Below are 24686 nucleotides of genomic sequence, written 5' to 3'. Positions count from 1 at the left end.
CTACAGGGGTGAAATTGTGTGGTGTCAAAATGATGAAGGAAGAGATTTTGCATCATGGCACAAGTCCAGGACCTTCTCTACATGTGTATCACAAATAGGGCTGCACCCTGAAATGCAACTCTCTAAGGGCTCTTTCATCTTTCTGACAAAAACAGTGAGAGTCTATGGATACTACTGGGTGATGCATGGTTTCTTTGATAGTTTTTGCCAAAATTGTATTGAAACAAGCACTTAATTAATATGGGCTGGAATTATAAAATAGAAAAATAAGTAATTGTATTGTCTCTTTGGAATGAAACACAAACCACTTATTAAGAACAGCAAACGTTCCTTTAATAGTAGACAAGCTATGTTGCTGTTGTTATATAGACAACAATACGAAATCCCAGGTTCCAGTTCATTAGCTGGTTTTGTTCCTTCATTTGCATTGAGATTTTCCCAAGAACCTAGGACATTTGTATACTTTCTATTTCAAAATGTGTACTAGTGTTTGAAAATGCCACAATATTTTAACTTCCTCATTTTGACTACTTTTTCCCAACTCTATATTTTTCATTATGGGCACATGATAATTTTTACAGATGTTCCAGTGAACCATTTTATGCTATGTTGTTGTTTATAATCAGTCTGTGCAATCTTTTTCTCTTCTTTGCACAATCTGCACTTTAAATAATTTGATGATTTTTCAGTTCTAGCCTTGATTGCACTAGTTCACACAGCTTGTGCTTGTGCAGCCAAAATCCAGTCTTCAGTTTCTCTTTCAGTGTTCCAGTTGTAAGCATTGCCAAGTTTCATCTTTATCCATTTTCCCTCTATTTTTTTGTTGAAATTGACTATGCAATGTTTTTCCTTGCCAGTATTCTGTTGTGTTTTTATTACATTATTTCAATGCTCATGTTTTGTTTCCTGTAGATTCAACAAGTTTCAATTTTTAACTTACATCAGTGCTTGCTCTTGACTGTGTTTTACATAATCAGCCAATGCATGCTTTTCTTCTTTTGATTATTTAACTGGAAGTAAATCTCTATCTCCACTTCTAAGGGGCAGCTATAATCTATCAATATCATTGTGGAATGATTGCATAGTCATAGTGAATAGTCAACACTTCTCTTGTTTTTTAGTTTAAACTGTCCAGTTCAACTTCCATCCAGTTAATAATTCCAGCAGTGTAGTTATGACATGTATGACCCAGGTAATGATGGTTTTGATGGTGTTCCTTTATTTAATTTTGTCTTTTGCATTTTTTTCTCAATCTTTGGGTGTATTCTTTACTAATCACATTTTTAATTGTTTATGTTTGATGTTATTAACTGTAAAATGCCCAGATGCTTGTAAGCTTCATCAAAATGACTCCTAATGGTTTGGCCATTCAGCATTTCAATTTCATAACTGCTTGTGATAGTTTCCTGGTTTACTGCCAATGTAGCACATAACTCTAGGCCAAATTCATTTGCTATATCTGTGCTAAAAAAAATTATGGTATTTGCCAATGACCAGATTTTGTTTTTTGATTTTTTTTCATAAAGATTCAGATCACCCACATAAAGCAAATATAAAGTTTATTAGTATTTTTTTGCTGTTTGATAGCTAAGATTTGTTTGCTTGTTTTTCAAAAGCACTGAAAGTGGGATCACAGCAATGGTAATAAGGGTATTTATTTATTTATTTATTTATTTATTTATTTATTTATTTATTTATTTATTTATTTATTTACTTACTTACTTACTTACTTACTTACTTCAAATTTATATACCGCCCTTCTCCCTAGGAACTCAGGGCAGTGTACAGCCAAATAAAAACACATAATAAATACATTAAGAACAGATTAAAAGGAAATATCTCAATTTGGCCCAAAATTTAAAAAGACAAACAAATTTAAAATCATTTAAAGGATTTTAAGGTATAATGTGTATCACCCCAGAAGATGCCTCTCCTATTGCTGACAAAACTATACATTTCATTTCCGACCACTGACTCTGTCGGTCTTCCACTACTTTATTACTTTTTCTATAAACATACTAAAGCCTTGGTAGTACAGTGGTCTAAAGCACCCTGTTATTAAGACCAGCTGCCTGCAATTACTGCAGGTTCGAATCTCGCCAGACTCAAAGTTGACTCAGCCTTCCGTCCTTTCTAAGATAGGTAAATTGAGGACCCAGTTGTGGGGGCAATAAGATGACTTTGTATAAAATATACAAAAGTATGAAGGCTATTGCTTAGCACATTGTAAGCTGCCCTGAGTCTCCGGAGAAGGGCGGCATATAAATCATTTTTTTTAAAAAAAATGTTTTTCTGAAACCAGTTGCTTCAAAACTTTTGATATTCCAGCTACATGGTAATAAATGAAACCCTTTTTATAATCAGTCCAGACCATATGAAAATTAGATTTCACCTTTTACAATTCCAAAATAATTTTATCAATCAGAAGTTCATCTTTTGTACCTCTGTTTTCCTTTTTATTTCTTTTCTGTTCTTCTGAAAGGATATCACTTTCTTTCAAATAATCTTGAATGCTGTTTGCTATTATGCCAGTGAGTAATTTAAACATTGTAGGCAAGCATTAGCAGCTATAGGTTCCTAGTATTGTCCATTTTGTTGGGTCTTTCTGAATCAGATAAGTCTTGTCAGTTGTTAACCAATTGCTGAGGTCTCCTTTAGGCAATTTTTCATTAATCTGTTTAGCTATAATTGGATGTAAGCTATTCTGATATTGGAGCCAAAAGTCATCCAATTGATAATTTCCTGGAGAAATCCATTTTTAAATCCTTTTCACACAATTTATAATAATTTCTACTGCTAATATTCGTTCTTCCACTTAATTCTTTACAAAATTCATACGTAAATTCTTTTATCCATCCAACATTTTTATTATAGTCTTTTGACTGTTCCATAGATTTTTCCAAACTTGGAATGTTTTCTTTTTGTTTGGTTTTCTGTTTTCAGAATTTCTGTTGCCATTTATACTTTGGTAGAATTGCCAATTGGAAAGAATTGAAATAGCTGATTTTGCTTAAATTGAATGATTTGTGCCTCATAGCATTAAATTTTCTTAGGTATTGCTGTTATCTGTTGCTTTATGATTTCCAAAACTTTTTCAATTTTTCTGGTGCTAAGCCAATACTTTTTTTTAATTAGGCTTGTCTTGTCTTTTAGGGTCTTTCTGATTTTTTCCCCAGTTGTGAATCCCTGAATGTTTTATTTCTAGTATGAATCTCCTTTAATCTGTTAATCTTTGATTAGTGATATTTGAGTCTGAATAAATATTTTCCACAATTCAAATATTTGATTTAAGTAGACCCATTTTGTTGGCTTCTATTTATAATAGCAGGCATAATGAATCAGAATCAGAATAGAGGTGGAAGGGACCTTGGAGGTGGAAGGGACCTTGGAGGTGGAAGGGACCTTGGAGGTCTTCTATAGGGTCTCCTGCTCAAGCAGGAGACCCTATACCATTTCAGGCAAGTGACTGTCCATTCTCCTTAAAAACCTCCAGTGGTAAAGTACCCACAACATCTGTTGCACTAGTTAATTGTCCTCACTGTTAGGAAGTTTCTCCTTAATTTCAGGTTGCTTCTCTCCTTGATTAGTTTCCATTCATTGTTTCTTGTCCTGCCCCCTGATGCTTTGGAAACTGGAGTGACCCTTTTAAGGATCCTAATTCACAATGCCATATTAGTAAAGGGACAAAGGTAGACTGATGGGGGCAACTAAGTTCTGTAGGAAACTTGAAGCATCTGACTATGCTTAGTTTAGAGGAGAGAAAATTAAGTTCTAATCAAATTGAAGAGGGAATGGACTTGTTCTCTATGGTCCCCAGGGATATGAGTAGAATTAAATGGTGGAAATTGTAGAATAATGGCTTTTGACTTACAAAAACATTAGAACAGAGTGTCTTGGCAGGTGGTAAGGCTTTGCTTTCCTGGGAGCTTTTAAGCAAAAGTTGTATAGCCATCTGTCATATGTTGGAGTTGCTTCTTGTGCTGAACAGACTAAATGACTTCCATGGTTCATTCTATTTTTTTTAATTCGGTCATAAAAGTATTCCTTTTGGCAAATATACCCTATCTGTATAATTTTTTTTATAGGTCTTCTGAATCAAAATACTGTATCCTTCATTAAGCAATCGTATCAGGAGTGGAAAGAAAAGGAAACCAATCCACAACAATGCTGTTGAGGAGAAGAGGAACAATTCAAAGGGGCAGCATTGCATCTATAATAAAGTCTTCTTTATTGGTTTGTCTCTCCATAGTGCCTCATTGTTTGGACTGTCACTCACTGGAATGAATGTGCTTTAGATGTTAACCCGCTCCCTCCTCAGCTCTGAATGCAGTCTACAAAAAAGAGAGGAGGAATCAAAGGATTATTGTTAACTGGACAAAAAGAGACAACATGTCTTGGGAAGCTAAAGAGATACATGCCCTGACTGAAGAAGGGGGTTGGGAGACAAGGTTGTCAAGCTTTATTAATGCCCTGAATAGGATGCTTCACTTTCACTGACTTCTTTTCAGCTTCACAGCATCTTTGGATTAGAGACTGGGCTGAAAGAGAGTAGCTGATAATCAAATGTATTAAGTCTGTAGCTCATAGTTGTCGACATGCACCCAGAAATAATGAAGAAATGTTATCAGTATTTAGGATTTCACTGGATCTCTGTTTGAGAAATTAGATTAGAACAGCCTGCTCAAAACTGGGAAAAGCCACTGAATAGGAATTTAGGGTGTTGTAATGCTAGCACATCTGGAGGATGTTGCAGAAGATAAGCTCAGAGCCTTATATCAGGAGAAAACAGAAGTCAGGGTTATGGGATGACTTGTTTTGTCCACGAATTGGCGACAAAAGCAAAAACATGGCTCTGAGAAAGAAGAAATGCGCTAATTCAGTCCATATGCTCCAGGATTTACATCTTAACTGGTAAAGATTGTAGATTATGACAATCTAATTTAGACCTCGAACAAGTGGTTACAGCTGAGAATTGGAAATGTTTGATCAGAACAGCATGTGTTTATTTATTTAATTAATAAATTCAGTTTGGACACCCTCGACCCCAAACTAAACTGACTCTGGGCTGTTCACAAATAGTAATATAAAACAGTACCAACCAAAACCAAGATGGCACTTGGACCTACTATACAAACATAAAACAAAAATAGCGATCAAAATAAAAGAATAACAGTGTTGGAAGGGAACTTGGAGATCTTCTGGTTCAGCCTTTCGCTCAAGCAAGAAAATCTATGCCATTTCAGACAAATAGTTGTTCAATCTCTTCTTAAAAAGCTCCACATCTTTGAAGGCAAGTTGTTCCACCAGTTAATTTTTCTGTCAGGAAATTTCTTCTTATTTCTTGATTGGTTCTTTCCTTAACCCTCCCAAGAGCCATACAATTTCTTTAAAGGGTCATCATATGATCTATCTCTGTGAGATCACATCATCCTCTTATACACACAAAAATATTATATATTCTGTATTTAAAATTGTATCTCCCATTTTCTGTCTTCTATCTCTGAAGTCTAAGGAAGAAACAGGGCAAGTGGAAACAGAAGTAATAGAAGACATTTCAGAATTGCAGTGACTAGTTCAAGACCAACAATTTAGATAACTATTGCTTTGTTTTCTTTTTTTAGAACATAAAAAGCTATTATATTTCAGTAAGTAATTATTATTGGTAAACTTCTAATATTGGAAACATTATGAATTAGAATTCCAGTTTCTAGGGAGCACAACAAGAAAATGCCATTGGACTCATATTCTTCACAGTTTTGTGTAGGCCTCAAACAGGTCATTGTGGCAACAGCTCAAGTAGGCCTTTTTTGTGATCCAGCAAAGGTTGGGTATGTTTGTTTAATATTCTTATGTTTTTAAATCCCCTAAATTAAAATTGATTTTCCTATATTGTCTAAATGCAAAGTTTTAGTCAGTCAAACCAACTGATCAATAAAGACCTTGCAAAAAATCAAAATAGATTGCTCTTTTTCAACCCCAACAAGAACACATGCCATGTAATCTTTATGAGGGTCCATTTTTGTATATGCATGGAGTAAGTCAAATCCTCCACAAGATATGCATCATAGACATACCTTACAATTTACACCTATCCAAACAGGGCAAATGCCTACAGCAAAGGTGTAAAATAAGTGGTCTGTCAGCCCCTAGTGACTTCCCAGAGTCTGTTTTGTGACCCCCCTCCCACCTGAGGCCCCTCTGGGTAGTAAGGAGAAAAAAACTTGGGGGCTTAAGGAGTAAAATGGATATTTAACCCTTACAAAAGATCAATGGATCTATTTTATCTGTCCTTCTACCCACCCACATATTGGGCCCTCTTTTTATCTTAGCACAGCCAGTTTTGGAATGTGCTTCATGGTTCATCCTTTAAGACAACAAAGCTATATATCCTTGGCCTATAAATCAGTGGTGAGCTGGAACCTTGATAGCACCAAATTATACTTGTGTGGAATTTATACACAGATTTACCTTCTCATCCAGGCCATTAAAATTTATCTCAGCTACAGTTATTTCAATGATAGAGATTAAATCAGTTCAAAAACTAAGTGCTGAGTACTTTCACATCATACTATGTCTAAGCTCTAATTAAGTGATGATGTGGAATAAGGATTTTATTACAGCTCTTATCTTCATCATGATTTCATTCTTTCTAAATCTGCCAAAGTAAACATAGATCCTTGTCTAAAAATCTTTCATGGCCTGCTATAGGTTGGATTATCAGGGCCCACATGAAAACCGTATGTGTGAAAATGCCATTTCTAAAGGCTATCCTTAGGGTCAAATGTTCAGCTGAGGTCTCCACTTCCTTCTCTTGCCTCTCCAGTGCAATGTATATTGGTGTTGATGTAACCCCTCAAAGAGAAGTGTGAGAACTGGAGTAATTTGTTCAAACCCTTCAATTCAACAATTTGGGTTCAAATGTAATCAGTTCCATTCCCAGACATCTAGTTAGCTAGAGGCATGAACTACCTTTCATCTATTTTCAGGTGCTTGATTTGCTGTGAGATCTTTTATCTGTCATCTTGCCCAGAGGTGGGTTTCAGCAGGTTCTAACCAGTTCTGGAGAACCGGTAGCAGAAATTTTGAGTAGTTTGGAGAACCGGTAAATACCACCTCTGACTGGCCCCACCCCCATCTATTCTCTGCCTCCCAAGTCCCAGTTGATCAGGAGGAAATGGCGATTTTTCAGTAACCTTCCCCTGGAGTGGGGTGGGAATGGAGATTTTACAGTATCCTTTCCCTGCCACGCCCACCAAGCCACACCCACCAAGCTATGCCACACCCACTAAGCCACGCCTACAGAACCGGTAGTAAAAAAATTTGAAACCCACCACTGATCTTGCCACATAGCAAGGGCTCCTCACCAAATGTGAGGATATGTTGTCACAAGGGAGCATCCTTCTCATCACCAAACCACTGCTGTTTTTGATCTGGTGTTCCAAGTTGAAAACATGTAGTGTTTTTAATCCTATGCTGGCAGAAGGCCTCCTATCTGGATGTTCCACATCACAGCAAAGAGGAGCTGTTGGAGCCTGGCAATCTGATGGGCTCTAAGTGGTCATCTGTTGATTTCCTCTCCCATGAAAAGCCCTCCCTTCCAGACGGACAATGATAGGGTGAGTGGTTGAAGGGATACAGGTGAAGCCAGGACAAGCCAGCCAGGAGCTGCTGAGAACCACATCGCCATGAACCAAAGTGTGGAGAAGAAGGAGCTCAAAGCCACAAGGTGCCTTGGCAGGGTGCTTCAGTGCAGTGGTGATAAAACAACATATAAATATTGACATTGTCAACAATTTCCATCTCCATAATATATTCCATCTGATCTCAATGAAAGGGTAGAGACCCACAGGAGACCCCAATTCTGCTCCACCTTTCATTCATGAGATTGATTGTCTTTCTGCTTGTAGATTATACTGGATAGGAGGGAGAAAGATGGCAGAGCTTGTACCCACATGGTCCTGAAAGTACCTCATGTTCTTGTGGGCAGGTAGCAACTTTAATCAAGGTGCATTGAAGATAGACTGTGGGGCAACGTTTTTCATACCAAAATATTTTTCCTCTGATTCACGGATGAAAAAAAAACCCTCATTACTGTGGAAAAGGGGAAGGGCCTTGAGCCTCAGTGTGGCAAAGAGCATCATGGAAGCATGTTAAGAAAAAACTGAGGTAGGGCTCCTCTGCTTCAACCAGCCAGTCAGCTTCTCTAATAGCTGCTGTTACCTACTAAAGAAAATTAGTTGTTCTCCTTTAACAAAGAGAAACAAGACTTCACTTCATTTCATGGCTTCATTCTGAAGAGGTGCTTCAGGCAAAGCTTCAATGAAGTGAAGTGCCTTTCAAAAATCTGCACGACCCTATTGACTAACCCTCTTTCTCCCATCCCTTTTTCCTTCCTTTGCTCCCTTCTTTCTTTATCTTTTTCTCTTGTTCATTAGGTTGTATCCTTCACTATGAATTAGGCAATATATTTTTTTTTACTCTTATGAAAATTTATGACACATCAGCTGCATACGAAGATTAGCTACTATAATATCATGATCACATTGCTGGTAACAGAGTCTACAATAACATAAGACCCATTTCCACATGAAAGCCTAACCTCATTTTCACTGAACTGGGATAATTGTCTGAAGGAAATACTGTTGCAGACAAAGTCAACAATGAAGCCACTGTGCTCAGGAGGAACCTGTTTAAAGGAAATCCTGGAATTGTTAGTGAACTTATTCATAACATTTAACAAGTGTAACTCAGTAGTTGCTAGACCAAACAATAAAAAAAAAGTGGAGCAACTTTGTCCGGTTTGTGGGAAAGGAATGCTTCTCTTAACTGATTTTCTGGGTTGACATTCCAGAGATGCCCAATGACAAAGAATTTGTTGGTCAAATATATCTTGAACCGAATGAGTTAGAGTTTTCATTTTGAGAACAATGTCCTTTATATACATTAAGAAAGAACAACTCCACATGTAGGATATTATGGTGAGGAAAATATTTGGTGAAAGATATCCTTCACGGCAGATTAAAAAAAAAAGATATCTATCTTAGAATTTTTAACTCTTCATGAGAAGGATTTGGTTGCTTATGTTATTATTTTAAGAGATAAGAACACTATTCACAATAAAAATAGGCTTTCAACTAACAGAGTTTTGAGTGCTAAGAACTCAGTGGAATATGAAAATATGTTCATCCTGTCAAAGGCCTTAGTTCAATAAATTGCATAATCTGTGCATTGTTAGATTTCTAAGTGTTGTGTGTCAGTCTTTGAGCCTTCACAAGTATATGTTCTTGGAACCATTAAGAAGTTGCAGGATTCTTGTTATGTGTCCACATGTGTTCTTTGAAAGAGAGGAGTGCTTGCTTTGAGAAGAGGGAATGGGTAGCTAATAATGGACAAGGATCATAGGCAGGGCTTGGGTCATATTTTTCTATATAGATTCACATGAATAGGAATTCCATGCAAAAGATATCATATTCTAAGAAATACATTCCTTTTAAGGATATTAATCTTAATCCATATCTGACATCTGAGCAATTTGAAAGCAAGTTCCTCTTGGACCTTCCAAGGATATCCAGCTGCTGGAACTTTGGATTTCATTTTTTATTTAGATTTGTTATGCACTATTATTTTCAACATACACATTTATTTAATTTAATACTCTGCCCTCTTGGCTGCTTTTTAAAACTATTCTGGGGTCCTCTGGAAGTGTATTATAGAAATAAGATAAATAATTTTAAACTTTGAATATGCAAATGCATTTGTTTAAAAATGTGTACAAAACAGATACAAATTTAGTACAAACTTATAAATAAAAAGAACATGTGCAAAAGAAAGAAAGAGACAGAAAGAGAAACTAGAAGAAACTGAACATGGCAGATGTTCTCATCCTTAGCAGGAGTTCTCCAAAATACATGTTTTTTCTTACATTACTTGAGATTCCTTTAACTTGAATCTTACAGAAGAAACGAAGCATGCCCTTTGCTGGTTGTCTTCTTGCCTCTCTTCCTTCTCTCTTCTTCCCATCTCTATTTTTATGAGCTGTTGGAGGGAAATAATCTAGAAAATGAAGAAAGCAACTGTGCATTAGAATCAAGATATAGAAGGAGCCAAGGAATTAAATAGACAGCAGCTCAGGATCACAGCTCAGGGCAAGAAGCCCATTTGATCATAACATAGGCTGTCCTTCTTTCTATATAATATCTAAGTGAGATATGAGAGATATTTCATATCTTTTTAAGCAGATGAGTCATTTCTAAATTAATTTATTCCTTATCAGGAATGCAAGTCCCATAGAAATTACTATCCAGTACATTGCCAAATCTTCAGTCATGTGTAAGAAGAACAGTCATTCACTGATAGGTGAATTTTACCTTCTTCATTTTTTTCTTTCAGGTTAATTTGAACTCCTGGCTATTGCGTGGACATGTCCATGACATTTTCTTGGCAACATGTTTGGAAGTGGTTTGCCATTGTTTCCTTCCACTATCTTTTCCTGAAGGACACTAAGTGGCCCAAAGTCATCCCACTGGCTTTGTGCCTAAGGCAGAATCATAATTTTATTTAAAACAAATAAATTAATTAAAATCTCATTCTCTTGTTGAGTTCCTTGAATTTGCTGCAGAATCTACAGTGAGAAATGGAAAACAGCACCCTTAGGCACAACCTTCACTTATTTAAGCTACATCTTATTTATGTATTTATTTTATTTATTTATTAATGAGATTTATATGCCGCCCTATCTCCAGCCGGACTCAGGGCAGCTCACAACAGTTAAGAAACATCTAATAAAAAAGTTAAAAATTAAATCCAAATCTCATAATTTAACAGTTAAAAGTACAATTAAGACTAACAAGTTAAAATTAAATTAGAATTAAAACCCCATCAGTCCAGACTGGCCAAACAAAACAGCCACGTTTTCAGGTTGCAGCAGAAAGAGCGGAAGTCGGGGGCCACCCGGAGCTCCAGGGGCAGTTGATTCCACAGGGTAGGTGCACCCACAGAGAAAGCCCTCGCCCTGGGGGTCGCCAGACGACACTGTCTGGCCGACGGCACCATGAGGAGGCCCTCTTTGTGGGAACACACAGGGCAATGGGAAGCTGTTGCTGGCTGCAGATGGTCCCCAAATATCCCGGGCCTAAGCCATGTAGGGCCTGTGTTTATTCCCTGTGTTTATTTATTTATTAATTCAACTTGTATGCCGCCTTTCTCCGAAGATTCTTCCTGACAGCTTGACTCTATCTAAGACAGCTTTTAAGAGCCCTGCCCAGAATGAGAAATTTTGACAATAATGTATGAAGTCTGGATGGCAGTCTAGACCATCCTCCCTACATTTACCATTATGATAAATAGATTCTTTTCATGCTTTACCATCTCATCTTTCTCTTCTAGGAGAGAGATTGCTGGAAGATGTTCCCAGACATATATAAGTGTGTGTGTGTGTGTGTGTGTGTGTGTGTGTGTGTGTGTGTGTGTAGAAAGCATTCACTCTCAGTCCTTCAAAATCCTTCTAGCTCATGCAATGGGAAAAACAAAATGATGGAATAAAAAATGAAATGGTGGAAATTGACTTATTGAAAAAACAAATAAAACACAGGGAGAAATAGGAGGCTCAAAAAGAAAAAATAGTAATTACGTGTAGACAATACTCCTTCCCCTACATTTCTGCTGGATTTTGAGCCAACAACTTCAAAACCCAGCAGAAATGTTTTGACTTACAAAGCAAGAGTTAGATTAACTAGGCTATTATGGCAATCATAGTATAATGGTAAGCATGGGTTCAGTTTAAAGGGTAATTTTTCTTTGGAAAACTAGTTAGTGCAGGGGTCACCAACCTTTTGAACCTTAGGGAGTGGGGGCAGGAAGATGGGAACTGCTTCAAAACATGCTTATCCCAGGGAAATATAATATTCTGCCTTTTTCATATTTCCTAAAATATTTCACTCTTCCAGGAAAGGGGTGGGTGCTAATTTCCTACAGGACCACTAAATTCATAATTTTAAATCCCGCGGACCACTAATATGATTTTTTTAAAAAGATAAATAGTATTCGGTGCAATATAAAAATGCAAATAATTTTTCTGCAGACCACCAAAATTTTCTCACGGACCACCAGTGGTCCATGGACCACCAGTTGGTGATCACTGAGTTAGTGAACTGATGGAGCTAATATGTAAGGGAATATGTCAAGCTTCAAAAGGTGCTTTTGCTGTTGCAACTATTATCACTTCTCAGCTTGCCAATGAACTATGTGGGGAGGGAAGGGGGAGATAGAACTTAGGTTCCAGGCATCAAGATGTCAGTTGTGAGAACCAAGGACGTTTTGGCAGGTGTTTACCAGAGCCAAAAGACTTTCTCACAACAATATCAGAGGTCTCCATTGGACAATGTGACCTGGTCTAATAGGGGGGAGGGAAGACCTGAACTTTAACTACAGTATGTGGGTTTGCGCAGGAAATAGTTAGATCTGGTTTTGCCCTCATCTTTGCCGATATGATGTACTCAATAAAGTTTTTGCAAAAAGAGAGTAGATCGTCTTAGTCATGCTTGCTTTGGTTGAGTTCATCAGTTGGAACATTGACAGAGTAAATCACTCCAACCCAAAGATAAGAGAACTTGAATATCAAGAGAGAAAAACTACTTTGGCAGCAAAACATGCAGGGAGGTTGAATTTATAATAGGAAGAAGGTGAGTAAAGGTTGGCATCATCTATTTCTACCCTTAAAAAATAGTTGACATCCTATTCTGGCAACAGGACAGCCAGGGAGTATAAATAAATCCTATGACAGATTGATAGTTTTGTTTAACTATTTTAAAAAAAAGTGCGGGTCAGCCATCTCTTGAAGTATCCTCTCTCCCTTTTGAAAAAAATTACCCATGCATGCATCAGTATTTAGTTAGACAACTAAGGCCATGGATTGGATGGGTTTCTTCCTTTAGAGATAAAAGGAGGAGTTTTATATCAAAGGGAGACGTATAATGCTGGATTTCCTTTACCAACCCTTCAGCCAGGTTCTGTGGCTAATTCCGACCGCAGGCTCTTGGTGATGTAAGAAATGCCTTAAAAGGATGTGAGACACTAGATATTGGACAAGGGCTGTCTGGGAGAAAAGAACATTGCAAACTATTTTGAGCCAATCTAACTATATTCCAGCCCTGTTTATGAAGGAAGGAAATGTTTTCATCTCAAAAATAAGGAAAAAGAAAAGCAGCTGCATCTTCTCATACACTATTTCTGTGTTGCTAGCAGAAAGTTGGGTTTGTTGAGTAACGCCGACATTGAAACAAACATAATTTCCCTGAAAGCTTAGTTGGGATATAACTGTAAGTTCTTAGCACTTAACACAAAATTGCAGAAAATCGAGGAGCTTCTGTACACACAAACTAACATAGTCATGATTACTTCGTGTGCCAATTTTCTATAAATGTGTAACTTAGAGGTTGCCTCACAGTCTAGGCCAGTTATACAAAAGAATAACAGAACAGAATAACAGAGTTGGAAGGGACCTTGGAGGTCTTCTAGTCCAACCCCCTGCTTAGGCAGGAAACCCCTTCACCACTTCAGACAAATGGCTATCCAATATCGTCTTAAAAACTTCCAGTGTTGGAACATTCACAACTTCTGCAGGCAAGTTGTTCTGATTAATTGTTCTAACTGTCAGGAAATTTCTCCTTAGTTCTAGGTTGCTTCTCTCCTTGATTAATTTCCACCCATTGTTTCTTGTCCTGCCCTCAGATGTTTTGGAGAATAGCTTCGCTCCCTCTTGTTTGTGGCAGCCCCTGAGATATTGGAATCATGTCTCCCCTAGTCCTTTTTTTCATTAAACTAGACATACCGAGTTTCAGCAACCATTTTTATATGTTTTAGCCTCCAGTCCCCTAATCATCTTTGTTGCTCTTCTCTGCACTCTTTCTAGAGTCTCAACATCTTTTTAAAATCATGGTGACCAAAACTGGATGCAGTATTCCAAGTGTGGCCTTACCAAGGCATTATAAAGTAGTACACTTGGTTTGTCAAAGGAGAGGCGGATGGAGAGGGAGGGACTGGAGGTTGGGGGATGAAAAGACTAGAAAATAAATAAAAAAGTAGAAGAAACTTGAGCTTGAAAATAAGGAGGTTGTGAACTCCCAGCTGCCTTTTGCTGTTTCAGAAAACAAACTGGTGCACATTTTCATAATGCTGCATTTTTTCTTCATTTTTTAAAAGCCTCCCCTGTGTGCTGTGAATTAAATCATATAGTAAAAAGGGCAAAAGATGAAATGGAAAAGTGATGAAATAAGCTGATGGATGAAAAGCCTCAGAGTTAGAGACGGCAGATTCCACACTTGTTAAATTTTCTTACCAAAAAATTGTCAAACTGTTTTTTAAAAAGCAAGATCATCATATATAATGAGCTATGCAAGCCTTAAACAAATCAAATAATATGTATTACGAATGCCTTATAATATGGAGAATTTCTTACTGATATTTTAGCCTTTTGACATTTTCCTATCCAAGAAAATGGCATTCAAAACACCTGCCATCTTCTTTAGTTTTCATAGCCAGCTGTTGAAGATCGTGAATGGAGCATAATTCTGCTGTCTTGGAATCTTCCTTGTCAAACATTCCTCTTAGGATCAGGGCAGTGGTGGAATTCAATTTTTTTTTACTACCGGTTCTGTGGGCATGGTATGGTGTGGATTGGTGGGCGTGGCAGGGGAAGGATACTGCAAAATCCCCATTCCCTCCCCACTCTTGGGGGAAGGATATTGCAAAATCTCTATTCCCACCCCACCCCTGGGACCAGCCAGAAGTGGTATTTTCCGGTTCTCCTAACTGCTCAAAATTTCTGCTACCGGTTGTCCAGAACCTGTCAGAACCTGCTGAATTTCACCCCTGGATCAGGGGTAGGGACTTGGGAGAAGAATTAGAGCAGGACAAGTAATCAGATCACTTTTCCGGAGGATATGGAGGAAAAAAAGTAAGATGACATAATGATGCTAATTCAGTAGAAGGAAAACCAATTTGACGTGCTATAGAGTCATATAACTCTTGAACTGGGCTACCACAAAACAAATGTTTCACATAGACTACCAATATGTCAGAGTGAAGGCTCACTTTCAAGGTCTCCCAAGTCTCTCACATTCCTCTTCTACATCTTGATCCACTTTTGTCCGTAATCTTTGTTTGCCCAGCTTCATGAGGCTCTACCAGCCTAAAAGTCTTGAACAAAAGTTAATGACAATAGGAAAGGTTGGCTTGATTTAGGAGATCGTTTTTTAGGGGGGATGTCTTCGTCACTATCATTTACTTTTGAATCAGTTGAACAGAAAGTATTACTGAATTCTGAAGGTTTGTGTGTGTGTGTGTGTGTACATATACTAATAATTTTACAAAACATTTTAAGAAGGTTCGGCCTACATAATCAAGAAGCATAATGAAATATATATATTTTTCACAACTTTGGAATTTGATTTCTGGGTTGGTTTAGTTTTTAGCTAATGTGTTTGCCCCTAAGGCAAAGTTAACAGAGTTGTGCAAGATTACTTTTCAGAATTAAACTTTCCTTCTGACTTTTATTAATTTTCATATTTTATCCAACTCTGTTCAGGAGAGAAATTGAATGGCTTGCTTTTTAAATGCAAAATTCAAAACTCATAATATTAGAACAGAAGCTCAGAGTCATTTTCAGTTAAACCATTATCTCGCAGTCTGATTTTTGCCTTTGACTAGGATGAAGTCCCATTGTCTTTAGATTAAGCCATAGTGACATCTGAACAGCCATTAGTTTTCAGTTCATTTGATATTATGCACAATTGACATAATGAATGTGACCGTTAAAGCCTATGGACAGATTGGGAGTCTTATGTTTAGAGGGCAACTTAACTTTCCTTGCTAATGGAGTTGATTTGCTGTAGAGATTGGTGAGAGACAATACAGGAAGGACACTGTGCCTATACAGAAAAACCAGCTGAATCCATATGTTGAAACAAATTGTAATTACCTTTCGGGGTAGTTGGGAAAAGGCTAGTACTCTTCACAATATTCAGGACTAACAGAGCAAAACAGTCATCTCTGTTAAACCTTTGTTTGTTTGTTTGCTTGCTTGCTTGCCTGCTTGTTTGTTTATTTTCTATGCTGCCCATCTCTCCTGCAAGGTGTCTATGGTGGCAAGAAATCAAGAGGAGTCCAGCTAATAAATGTTAGTAAAAGGCACACACTTTTGTGAGTTGGAGCTCATCCAATGCACCTAATGAAGTGAGCTGCAGCTCACAAAAGTATATGTCTTTTAATACACTTTATAACCTGGAAAAGGCGTTCTAGCATTTGTCAAAAGGTTTTCTTCTCTTCTGTGCTTGGAAATGTGATTGTGATACACAATAAAATGCAATAATGTAATAATATGGTTTTATTTTTAATTGCAAGTCACTCAGAATTTGTCTATACTTTTCATGAATAAATTAAAAAATGAATAAGTATGCAAGATAAATGCTCTCCCATTGAACTAGGGTTCTTTCTTCCAGTCCTAAACCAAATCAGATTGCAGCTATTATATGCTGTAGCCCTGAAAGTATCTACATTTGTATATATGTTAATAAGTAAATGTCTCAGTGCAGTAGCTGGGGTATTGGATTAGAACCCAGGAAATTTAGCTTCAATCCAGCCTTAGTTAGAAAAGCTCATAAATTATTTTGGATTAAATTTTAGAGTCATGGTGGCACACTGGTTAGAATGCAGTACTGCAGGCTATTTCTGCTGACTGCCGGCTGCCAGCAGTTCGGCAGTTTGATTCTTACTGGCTCAAGGTTGACTCAGCCTTCCATTCTTCCAAGGTCGGTAAAATGAGGACCCAGATTGTCGGGGGCAATATGTTGACTCTGTAAACTGCTTAGAAAGGGCTGTAAAGCACCATGAAGCAGTATATAAGTCTAAGTGCTATTGCTGTTGCTAAATACTTGCTTACTCCAGGGAAGGAGCAAGAGATAAAGAAAGAGAGAGAAAGAGACAGACAAACAGGCAAACAGACAGACATAGGAGTTCTGCTTGTGAATCAAATAAAAATGGAATATATAAGTCCTAAAAACATTTAACCGAATTCCATGAAAATTAAACAGAAATACTTCCAAAAAGAAAATGCATCCACGGTTGAATTGCTAGCTTAAAAAGTCATATTATATTATTCCTTTTTTGAATATTTTTAATATTGGATTCCAAACACAATTTATTCAAATACTGACACAGGCATTTTATCTCCAGCCAAGCAATGCCAAACTTTATGATCTCAAGAACACTGGGGATTTTATTTATTTTTTCCCTGTGAATTTTTGTTCTTTAAAACTTTGGCAGAAGAAATGACTTTGGCTACCATTATAGGTTTCCTGAGTGGGTTATATGGCAAGAAATCAAGGATTCAGTTACGTTGATTAAAGAGCTCATATCAATCAAGCCGTGAAAATGACCTTGTACAGTAAGTTATTGCAAAGGCTAGTGTCCAAGAAATTGCTGAATATGGATTGTTTCATTCTGCCATTATACATTACATGATTTGCTAAAAGTGAACAGAACTGGGAATGTCATTCTGTTTTGTATCTAGCAAAGAATAAGCTATCATTGAATCACAATGAATATTCTGCACATCTATGTGCACATTATTCTTTGAGCAACTTGCCAGAAATACTGATTTCCGAAATGATTTCATCCAGAATCCACCTTACTTAAACTACTGTAATGAGATCAGAAGAAAAAGTGTTCCACCTGCCCATTATTTGCTTAATATCACATCCAAAAATCCCAGCGCAGTCTGGGATTTTTTTAATGCTCTCTTCATCTACTTCATATGGGGAGGGGAAAACTGAAATTGTGGGACATGTACTGCTGCTCTGCCTCTTTTATACATATATTCAAACTATATATATTTTTTCAAAATTACAAGTTATTTAGGGAGGACAAGGATGACTACCTCAATCTCCTATTACCTCATCAAGAGACAAAGATTAGGTAGCTTGATTCTGTATAATGGCTATCAGTAATGCAGGGCTCTGAGTACTGCAAACAATTGTTTCAAGTAGGGTAAATTTTACTATTGTCTTATCTTAATATATTTGGAATATTATTTACCCTATATCAGTGATAGCTAACCTTTTTTGGACCGAGTGCCCAAAGCGTGTGCATGCAAATGCAAGCGCACATGCCCGAGCCCCAAAATGCAAAGCATGTGTGGCTCCCTGCGCATGCCCCATCCCCGCACATGCCCACGCAGCCTCTCCGCACAGACACACACCACCACGCATGCATGGCAGAGACCCAAAGATCAGCTGGCTGGCAGGAAGCACGCGCACATGCGCGGCAGAATTGAACTGGGGCAACAGATCGCGTGCCCTCAGAGAGGGCGCTGAGTGCCACTTCTGGCACATGTGCCATAGGTTCGCCATCACAGCTCTATATTATGGTTTGATTCTAAAGTATCTATTTTATTGTTATTTAAGTTTTAGTTGTTCTGGTCTACAATCATAACATTGTTGTTTTAACCAGTCACATCCCACTCTTGGTGACTTTATAGGCAAGTGCTCTCCCTGCTACTCTGTCAAACACAGTTTCTTTCAGTTGTTGGATGTTCATTTTTGTATCAGTTTTGATGGTATCAGGTCAGTGTATTCTTTACTTACTCCTTATTCCACTAACCATTCGTAGCATAATCATATCTATTATTGCTACTATTAGCAAAATATCCAGCAAATAGCATTTTTCTTTTCTCTTTCTCCTCCTTCTCACTCTATATAAATGGACAGACTATGTTGGAGATGTTATCTCAGATTCAATAGCTGTAGGCAACTTTTTCCAGGATGTAGCATCCTGGCAAGATCTACCACTGCTATAATCTCTTGTCAATCTCCCTTTTGCATTGTTGCCAGTTGCTCTCCAATCTGTATTGGGAAGGTTGGATTTGGCACCACCAGCTGGAGAGGTCACAAATCCAAACACTGTGGAGTAGTACTGCATGGGAGAATAGGGCAAAATTAAAATGAGAGTTTCAAGGAAATACTTATTGCCTCCAGACTAGACTGTCAAAGAGCAGTCTAAATTAGTCTAAATTAAATTATTAGAGCTATATAGCTCGTCCTGTTTTTTGTGATTGTCAAGGGTTGAAATGAATGAACCCTTGAAGAAAAATATATAAAATATTAATATTTATAGATGATTAAGTAGTTTAGACACATTATCTCAGCATTTACTTAACAACCTACAAGATAATATCAGACCAGTTGTAGGTATAATGGAGCTATGGTGACTGGCATCAGTTATGGCACAATTATGGGGCTGTAAGAGTCAAAGAATAATTTAAATTGACATTAATTTTATTTGCATGCATCCATTATAAACATATGACACGTTCATTCTACCCAGAATCTTCTCATTCAAGGCACAAATGACCAATTTCAATTATCTTACTTTGGATATATTAATATTATATTAATAAAATATAATATAATATTAATATAAACATTATGGTAAAGGTTCTAATGCTGGGAAAGATGGAAAGAGGAAGCAAAATCGATGGATTCAGTTAAAGAGGCAATGAGTGCACCAGTACACTCATTGTATGTGGTTGCTAAGAGTCAACATCAACTGGATGGCACATAATCAATCAATAATCAATCAAGATATGCATTGTCAGTTATTGTCTTCATTTGCCATAATATGGAGAAAGGAGAAGGCTAAAATGAAAGACCTTGCTTAATATTTCTCAATGAATTCATGGTTTCTGACAAAATTTTGGAGTTCCTAATTTAAGCCTCCTGCTCTTCACCATTTTTAAAAGAAACATATATTTCAAATAGTAACGGAATTGCTGAGTGTGTTTATCTATTGAAAAAAAGAGGGTCACCTGTACAATCAGTGCAGACATAGACATTTTAGATATAGAATATTGGGATCTATGGGAAGGCCAATCACACGTGCTACTGTATATTCAAATCCTTCAAAATGTGGTTGGTGGTTTTCCCAGTCCCCTTTTTGTTCACCCAATACCAGAAAGACTTCAGTAGGTCTTTCTGAAGATGTCAAGACAAATAACTTCTGTTGAAATTGTATTACCTTGATGTTTTCCCTAGAAGAAATCTGAGAACTCAAGCTTGTATAAGGAAGTCATGTTTTCCTAATTCTGATGGATATGGTGAAGATTTTGTTAATAAGGAACAAATTTGATGTGATGCCGAAAGAAACATAGTTATTCATGGTTTGTTTGTTTGTTTTTTTTAATTATATTAATTAGAGTTTGAAAAGCTGAGGTTTAAAGTGAAATTAGACTGCTGAGAAAGATTGATCATCCTTTCCCCTATGTAGCATTTTTTAAAAAATTAAAATCTCTTCCCTTCTTACAAATTGCCCTATAAGGCATGGATATCAGCTAGAAAATGGCACAGTTGTAAAATAGTAGATATTGACAGAATTTTTTTCTTTAAACTCTCTATTCCAGAAATTCCAGCAGTGCACCATTGTTGAGGGGGATGGGGGAGAGAATCTATTCATCTTATAATGTTTTGTGGAATATTTAGCACAGTTTAGGCCTAAACCAAACCTTTTCAGGACTCTTTCTGACAAAATCTGCTATCATAGAATGTTCCAGTTGCATGACTTATTCAGTGGCAGCTCTTGTAGATGGACAACATTTATCTTCCTTGATTGAGGGACCATCGCTGCTGGACTCTTCAGCTGTAATTTTAAATGTGAATAGAATCGTGGCTAGCTAGGCAACCTGCCGTTTTGCCTATCAATGAGTGTATTATTTATTGACATGCAAACCAAGAGTTTCATAGGGGGAGGGGAGCATTCCCTGAGATCTCTTTTGTCTGCTTTCTGTCTCCCTGGAAAAAGAAGATTTTAATGAAGCTTGGAAACTTTAAAAGGGTATTTATTTCCATTTGGGAAGAGGTGGAACACAGGGCAGCCAGAACTGCACAAAAGTGAAGTGCAGTGGATTTCAGACATTGTTGTGTGAGTGTTAAAGATTGTGACAGTTTTCCTGTCTCGAAAGTATCACCATTGTCAGGGTTTGCTCTAGTTAGTCTGATCCTTTCTCCTACAGCCGCTTGTTGGAATTTTAACTTTTTAAACCTTCTCCTCCCACTACCTTCCCTACTGAGTGGAAAGGTAAAGTACTTTTTGCTGATTTAGCAGGATTAAAAAATAAATTAAAGCCCCCAGGCTGCCTAGAAGTCTTGTTTTACCAGCTGCTAGCAGAAAATCTACTAATGATTACATTTTAAGCCCTTTTAGCACATTGAGTTCAGCAGGTTAAGCCTGCTGGACTGAATGGCCTAGGAGTCATGTGTCTCCTAGATCTGAGAGATCAATGTTTTATAGCAGGTTGGCTTAGAAATCAGCAGAGAAAAAGAACCATCACTCTTCACCTATTAAATATAGAACATTCAAACCTAGACCAGCTATATCTAATGGATGACTAGGATTTCCGGACAGACTTTCAAATTTCTGCCCAATGTAAGATTCTTACGTGTGTGAGCATTAATCTGGTCCTTTCTGATAAACAACGTTTTCAAGAGTATGAAAATAAAACATATTAGGGTTGCGTAGAGGATAGTTTTATATAGTACATAGAATCACTAGTTTTAGGAATATATCTTCCTTATAACTTGCGGTTGGTGCTTATGTGATAGGAAATAAAGATAAGCTTTATTTAAGAAAAAAACAATTTTAATTAAATGTAAATGGCAGTGGGAAAATTGCTTGGTCCTCACTATTTATTTTTACAATGTGATGTCAGCATTTCTCTCAAAGGGGAACCAGAGCCTTTTGCAATTGTTCAAGACTGAAAAGTATGGAGACTGGGAATGCATGATCTCTACTTTTGTGAACATAACTGGGTGCTTTACAAAAATACCAAAAAGGCTCTTGTAAGTGTCAAAGTAGGAATTTCTATTTCTCCCACATAACAAATATGTAATCCCAGACTTCAGGACAAAAGTTCTATTTCTTAGGAAGCCACACAACCACTATTTTAAATAAATATACAAATTCTGATATAAGATATATACACACACCAGTGGTGGGTTTCAAAATTTTTTACTACTGGTTCTGTGGGTGTGGCTTCGTGGGCGTGGCAGGGGAAGGATACTGTAAAATCTCCATTACCACCCACTCCAGGGGAAGGATACTGCAAAATCCCCATTTCTTCCCAATCAGCTGGGACTTGGGAGGCAGAGAATAGATGGGGGCAGGGCCAGTCAGAATTTTTACTACCAGTTCTCCGAACTACTCAAAATTTCCACTACCAGTTCTCCACAACTGGTCAGAACCTCCTGAAAGGTTCACATAATATGCATAAAGATATTTTGGGGGAATTGTATGAATGATGGCATCCTGATGTGTCCACTGAGGCAATAACAATAGCACTTAGACTTATATACCGCTTCATAGTGCTTTACAGCCCTCTCTAAGCGGTTTACAGAGTCAGCATATTGCCCCCAACAATCTGGGTCCTCATTTTACTGACCTCAGAAGGATGGAAGGCTGAGTCAACCTTGAGTCGGTGAGACCTGAACTGCCAAACTGCTGGCAGCCGGTGATCAGCAGAAGTAACCTGCAGTACTGCATTCTCACCACTGTCCCACCATGGCTCTTTAGACAATTGTTACTGACAAAATTGATAAATGAAGTGTGGTCCCTACAAATCTTTGTGGCACTCAGGGACAACTGTTGATGGTGGTGAAAATATCAACAAAATCAAGAAATGGCTATAAACATGTGGTCATGGCAGACATCTTAACATTTTTGTCAGATCCCCTCTCCCCAAATGGATGTCAATGTGGCAAGTATTTCCTCTCTTCTCTTCTCCACCTTTTCCCCTCCCCTCACTAAAAATGTTCAGCATTCCTAGAAACTCTCTTTGATAGCCACTACTTCAGAGGTGGATTCTACTTACCTTTACTACTGGTTGACAGTGGGGCCATGCACAAGCACATGAACAGAAGCGTTTTGATGACATCAGGATCAGTGGGCAGAGCCTCCCACCAGTTTTACTACTGGTTCTATAGAACCGGTGTGAACGGGGGCAACCCACCACTGCACTACTTTATATAAGCCAGCATCTGGATGCAAAATTCCTTTATCAAGGCATACATAATTTTAACGTCTCTTTGCTAATAGCTAAACATATGATGATGAAGAATACTGTCATACTATCGAGTGGTCTTTCTTGTTTAATATTATGTATTTTCCAACTGACAGAGGTTCTCTATGGTTGCTCAGGTAAATCTTTTTGTCTTCCTTTCTATCCTAGAAATATCAAAGACTGACCATTTGTATTTCATACTCAAAATCACAAACCTGCCACTCACACTTGGGTGAACAAATAAAAACTAGAACTTCAAAATGTGCTGCTTGCTTTGAGCAAGGATGCAGGTGGCAATTGCTTCTGTGTATATTTGGTTGATTCCACCAATGATTCACTAACTCTTTGTAAGTCAAAGGAAAATATAGACTGTAGTCTACACCAAAATTGTATGTTGAGCTTGTTCCCTGAAGCTGCTGGAGCTTTTGGACTTGACTTAGTCTGTGCTTGCTCAGTCTGACAAGCTGGCATGTGATAGGCATATTTTAGTCAAAAGGTTTTTATACTAGTAAAATGTTCCCAAAGTCGACTGTGTTATGAAGCACAATAAAAAGAGGGTGGAGATTCATTGCCAGAGAAAATAACAACCCTAAATATTCCAGACCGTTTAGTCACGTTACAGTCAAGAAAATCTTGCTTCCCCACCCCCTTCTTTTGCTATAAATGCAAATTAAATCAGGAATAATTTCAATAAGCTCAGTATAGTGAGACTGGAATAAAAACTACCAGAGTGTGAATGCAAGACGTTATTTCAAATAACAAAAGTACAAGCGGTGATTCTGCTCTTGTTTGTAGCAGCAGCAAAAGCATGAATAGAGGATCAGTTACATGTTGACTCCAGAAAAGGAAATTATTTACTGGAATTTCTTCTTGCTTTGCAATTTGATTCAGAACTTTTTCAGACTCAGGTAATTTAGGCCTGGATAATTTCAACAAATACACCGCCAGCTGTGGCAGAAACCATTTAACAATGTCACTTTTCCAGGCCACCTCATTTTGATGTTTGTTGTTGTTTCTCTTTCTAAGGGAATAGGACCTTATTTTGGCAAGATATCGGTACAGGACTCTCAGACACCAGGGCTTTCTGCTCAGCAGTATTAACATACTGGAGATGTCTAAGAAGGAAAATCAAAATAAATTCACATTCTAAAAGATGCAATAAATTATTTTTCTTTCTTTCTGTCTCCCTCCATCCCTTTCCTTCATTCTTTCTTTTTTCAGTGTAGGTTTATGTACATTTCCACTGTTTGGATATATGCAAAAAAACCCTGATACTTATATTTAAGAAAATAAACATGCAAAAAAGAAGTAACTCTATTATTCCATTGAAGAAAATAAATTATCCCAGAGCAATAGTGGGGCAACTGCAAAGCCCCTCGTAAAGCAATCTGAAACCAATCTATGATTGTCTTCTTTGCTAAGAAACACCAGGAGCATTTACCTTCTTTCCCTTTAGCTAGCCAGTACAAAAGTGCATTTAAAAAAAAAAGTCCTGCCTCCTTGTGCCACAAAATTACCGCATCCTTATCCTGCCCCTTCTGTGTTTTTCACTATATGTATTTGCATGCATTTTTCTGTGTTTTAG

The 24686-nt window shown here is 37.5% G+C and overlaps 1 long non-coding RNA gene across 1 annotated transcript in view; it reads right to left on the bottom strand.

Annotated features, from left to right (window-relative positions):
- Nucleotides 1-9582: 9582 nt before the first annotated feature.
- Nucleotides 9583-24686, bottom strand: part of LOC148116911 (uncharacterized) — a 30795-nt gene continuing 15691 nt past the window's right edge. Inside the window, exon 2 of the long non-coding RNA XR_015731540.1 lies at nt 9583-10053. This is a non-coding gene — a long non-coding RNA (uncharacterized LOC148116911). The remainder of the gene's footprint in view (nt 10054-24686) is intronic.

The sequence above is a fragment of the Pantherophis guttatus genome, chromosome 1 (assembly GCF_059756535.1).
Source record: "Pantherophis guttatus breed Tessera chromosome 1, ASM5975653v1, whole genome shotgun sequence".
NCBI classification, from domain to species: domain Eukaryota; kingdom Metazoa; phylum Chordata; class Lepidosauria; order Squamata; family Colubridae; genus Pantherophis; species Pantherophis guttatus.
Note: the sequence above shows the minus strand (reverse complement) of the source record. Positions and strands in the feature narration are given on the sequence as shown.